This window comes from Pongo pygmaeus, chromosome 22 (assembly GCF_028885625.2).
Source record: "Pongo pygmaeus isolate AG05252 chromosome 22, NHGRI_mPonPyg2-v2.0_pri, whole genome shotgun sequence".
Taxonomy (NCBI): Eukaryota; Metazoa; Chordata; class Mammalia; order Primates; family Hominidae; genus Pongo; species Pongo pygmaeus.
In genome coordinates this window covers 56,931,480-56,935,685 of record NC_072395.2, presented here as the reverse complement: position 1 = coordinate 56,935,685, position 4,206 = coordinate 56,931,480, and the positions used below count along the sequence as shown (strand labels likewise).

Here is a 4,206-nt window from a genome sequence, read left to right as displayed (position 1 = left end):
ACTGGAGGGTATATGAGTAAGCAGCAAACTGTTCTCAGAAAAGCAGAACGTTGGCAAACTGGTAAACTGACAAACTGCTTCTGCCGCCCAGAAGGAATGCTGAGGCAGTCACGCCCCAGGCACAGGTGTTTCTTGTGATGCTCTACAGGGCACATCTGAAGGCTGTTAGTAATAATATGAACCTGTGATCAATTGAGCAACTGAGCAATCATCACCTCCTCCTCCCTGCTCATTCTACCCAACAAATACGAAGGGCTGTGGAAGCTCAGGGGCTGTTCTTGCTCACCGGAAGCTGCGAGTGCTCTTCTTCTTCCCCTGGCCCCTTCCTTTAAAATACTTACTTTTGTTTTAAGTTTCCATTTCTGCGCTGGTCCCCCCTTGTTCAGTCCCGTAGAAACTGTGGCAATATCCTAAAGTGGAAATGATAGAGAAGATTAGCATGAGCCCTACAAGGAGACCCGCAAATTCATGAACTGATCCATATTTTTAGAAATGAAAAAAGTTTTTTAAATATTAAATTCCTCGAAACAAATAAAAATGGAAACGCAATGTGCCAAAACCTCCTGGACACAGTAGAAGCATTAAGAGGTAAGTTAATAACAATAAATACATACATCAAAAAACTGGAAACCTGGCTGAGGGTGGTGGCTCACGCCTGTAATCCCAGCATTTTGGGAGGTCGAGGCGAGTGGATCACTTGAGGTCAGGAGGGAGCACTTGCTGGGTTTTGAGGATGGCACACGAGGGTGGCACGCCCAGCTCACTGTCTCCGTGCCTTGGGCTGGGGGTTTTGAGGATGGCACACTCGGGTGGCACGCCCAGCTCATTGTCTCCATGCCTTAACTTGGGCTGGAGGCTGCTCCTTGCTGCCCAGGGGTCTCTACCCACGTGAATCCTGTGGCTACGTGACAATCCGCTTTCATCCAGGCACTCACATTCCTTCCATCCATCAAAGTCAAGATCAAGTTCTGAGCTCAGCCACAAAGCCCTGTGAACGAACAGCAGTTCCCCAAGCACCCAGCTGTCCCACACGAGGATCTGGAGCCACTGGGATGTGGCTCTCTGTGCTCCCGCCCTGGTTATTTCCACTTGACTCTGAACTAGCTGGACGGCTTGGGCATGGTCAGCATCCTTGGTCTGGTCCCCGGCATCCTCATCGTGCAGCATGTGGGCTGCTGTTGGGAGTTTCAAAGATCCCTCACAATTTTGTACCAAGTCCTGGGACTCGGCAGTCAGAGAGCACCGTGTGGCTTTGTCTCTGTTCCTTTTTATTATTATTGTTATTCTTATTTTAAGACAGGGTCTCACTCCATTGTGTGGGCTGGGGTACAGTGGCACATTTGTGGCTCACTGCAGCCTTGAACTCCTGGGCTCAAGCAGTCCTCCCACTTCATCCTCCCAAGTAGCTGGGACTACAGGTGTGCACAACCACACCAGGCTATTTTTTTTTTTTTTTTTTGAGATGGAGTTTTGCCCTTGTTGCCCAGGCTGGAGTGCAATGGCACGATCTCAGCTCACCGCAACCCCCGCTTCCCGGGTTCAAGCGATTCTCCTGCCTCAGCCTCCCAATTAGCTGGGATTACAGTCATGTGCCACCACTCCTGGCCAATTTTGTATTTTTAGTAGAGACAGGGTTTCTCCATGTTGGTCAGGCTGGTCTCGAACTCCCGACCTCAGGTAATCCACCTGCCTCAGCCTCCCAAAGTGCTGGGATTACAGGCGTGAGGCACCGTGCCCAGCCAATTTTTTGATTTTTGTAGAGACAGGGTTTCACCATGTTGCCCAGGCTGGTCTTGAACTCCTGGCCTCAGGAGAGCCTCCTGCCTCAGTGTCCGAAAGTGCTGGGATTACAGGTGTCAGCCACCATGCCCAGTCCCTCTGCGCCTTCCTTAGTGGCTGCTGCAGAAAGGGAGAGACAAGCTCTCATCCAAGGTCTCCTCGTGAACCGCTGCCCGGGCCCCCACTGTCCGGGCCCCCACTGCAGGCTTCTGGCCCAGGTACCCTGGAGACCCCCAGGGCAGGGCGGTGGCTTCTCCCCACACCCCAGGTTGTGCTTATGGCCCAGTGAGTTGTCGGATGGGAGCCCGGCTCCTTTCCTTCGGCCTTCTGGGGAGCTTTTGGTTTGGGTTTTCATTTTCTGATGAGGACGCTGAGAAATGACTTCTGAAGTCGGGATTTTCCCTCAGGTCTGACTTTGCAGCCTGTGGGTCCCACCTGCACCGGCGGGAGAGACGGAAGAGCCACCTCGGGGGCAGGTGTGGACAGGCCCACCTTGAAGAGGGAAAAGGCCTCGGACCAGAAGATGGAGTGGGATCACTTCCTTCCCCCACTGAGGGCGAAGCCTCTGGCGGGCATCCCTTCCTGCTCCCTCCGTGTGCTGGTGGGCAGGGGAGGCGCCATGGTGAGGCTCCGTGGCCTGATAGGTGCTGGGCACACAGGTCCAGAAACGGCTGGTCATCTTCCCACAGCCCCAGGGAGCCCAGCTGTCTTGGAGCGGATGGGAGGCCTGACTCTGCCAGCTGTGGCCGTTCTCTGAAGAAGGCGCGGCCTTTGAACTCAGACCAGTCTCCGGCACAGGCTGGGGCTGGGAGGGGACGTGCAGGAGGAATGACCCAGGCGGCTCAAAGCGGGTTCCCTCTTTCCTCTCAGGAGTCTCCTGGGGGGACCTGCAGGATGACCTATTTCTACATGATTATGCCTTGAGGACAGAGTCCCCTCATGCCAAGGACAAGGGAAGGGTTATTTTAGGGCAGGTTGCCCCAAATTCTAAGCAGAAACAGAGTTTAGGATAAAAAAAAGTGAGTTTCTGTCACTGAGGACAGGGAATGTGAAGGGCCACCCCCCCACCCCACCCTGGGTTGTGCTCACCTGGGTGCAGCTCTGCCATCAGCAGACCCTAGAGGCACCAGGAATCCATACTGAGGGGCCGGGAAGGCACACGTCTCCTCCGTGCATGGGTCACCGCCAAGACTCCCGTGGAAACCGGCCCGGGAACACCTCAGGCTTTGTTCTCCGACCGGTCACTGCCCAGGCCTCTGCGGCCATCTGCTGACCTAGCGTCATTATGGCCACTTCTGCTCCAGGAAGCGTTCCTTCCTTGCTCCGAGGACACTGGAAATGTTCATGGCTGTCCTGGAGAAAGCGGCCAGCAGGGGCAAGGCAGGTACAGACCCCACACACTCTGAGGCAGGGTGTGGCAGGGCCCCTGGTGACACAGCAGCGACAATGAAGTCCAAAGCGGGCGGCATACCCCAGAGAGATGGGCACCAGCATTGTCATACCCACCCCCCCCCCGGCCCCCAGAGACCCCACGCCTCCCCACCAGATCTTTCACTGGCAAAGAAGGGGCTGCAGGCTGTCTCCATCCTTATTTTCTGGTTGGGGGCAGCAGAAAGGTTTGGGCAGGAGACATGGCATAGACTGTTCACAACTGCCCTGCTGTCTTCAGCCATCCAAGGCTGCGTCCTGAGACTGCACAAGCTCTGCCATGAAGCCACTGGAGGTGGCAGCCACCTTCCTGTTTGTTCTGAGGAGAGGGTACATCCGATGGCTTTGGACCAGCCTGAGGGGGGGTCAGTTTTCTTTTTTTTTGAGATGCAGTCTTGCTCTTTCACCCAGGCCGGAGTGCAGTGGCGCTATCTCGGCTCACTGCAAGCTCCGCCTCCCACGTTCACACCATTCTCCTGCCTCAGCCTCCCGAGCAGCTGGGAGGAGCCCAGCTAATTTTTTGTATTTTTAGTAGAGACGGGATTTCACCATGTTAGCCAGGATGGTCTCGATCTCCTGACCTCGTGATCCGCCCGCCTCGGCCTCCCAAAGTGCTGGGATTACAGGCGTGAGCCACCGCGCCTGGCCAAGGGGGGTCAGGATTCGTATAAAGTCTTGGGCAGGTGGAACTGACTATGTAATTACAGTTGTATGAGTTGGAATTTTGGGGGCGGAAGTGATGCATTTAAAAGCTGCTTGAGCCAGGCTCGGTGACCATGCCTGTGATCCCAGCACTTTGGGAGGCCAAGGCGGGTGGATCACCTGAGGGGTCAGGAGTTCGAGACCAGCCTGGCCAACATGGTGAAACCCCATCTCTACTAAAAATAAAAAAATTACCCGGGCATGGTGGTGCGTGCCTGTAATCCTAGCTGCTTGGGAAGCTGAGGCAGAAGAATCGCTTGAACCCAAGAGGCGGAGGTTGCAGTGAGCCGAGATCAC

At 55.1% G+C, this 4,206-nt stretch overlaps 1 non-coding gene across 1 annotated transcript; it reads left to right on the top strand.

Moving 5' to 3' along the window:
• Nucleotides 1-386: 386 nt before the first annotated feature.
• Nucleotides 387-488, top strand: LOC129022740 (U6 spliceosomal RNA). Its single transcript, XR_008496537.1, has one exon. It is a non-coding gene; the product is annotated as a U6 spliceosomal RNA (small nuclear RNA).
• Nucleotides 489-4,206: the final 3,718 nt, after the last annotated feature.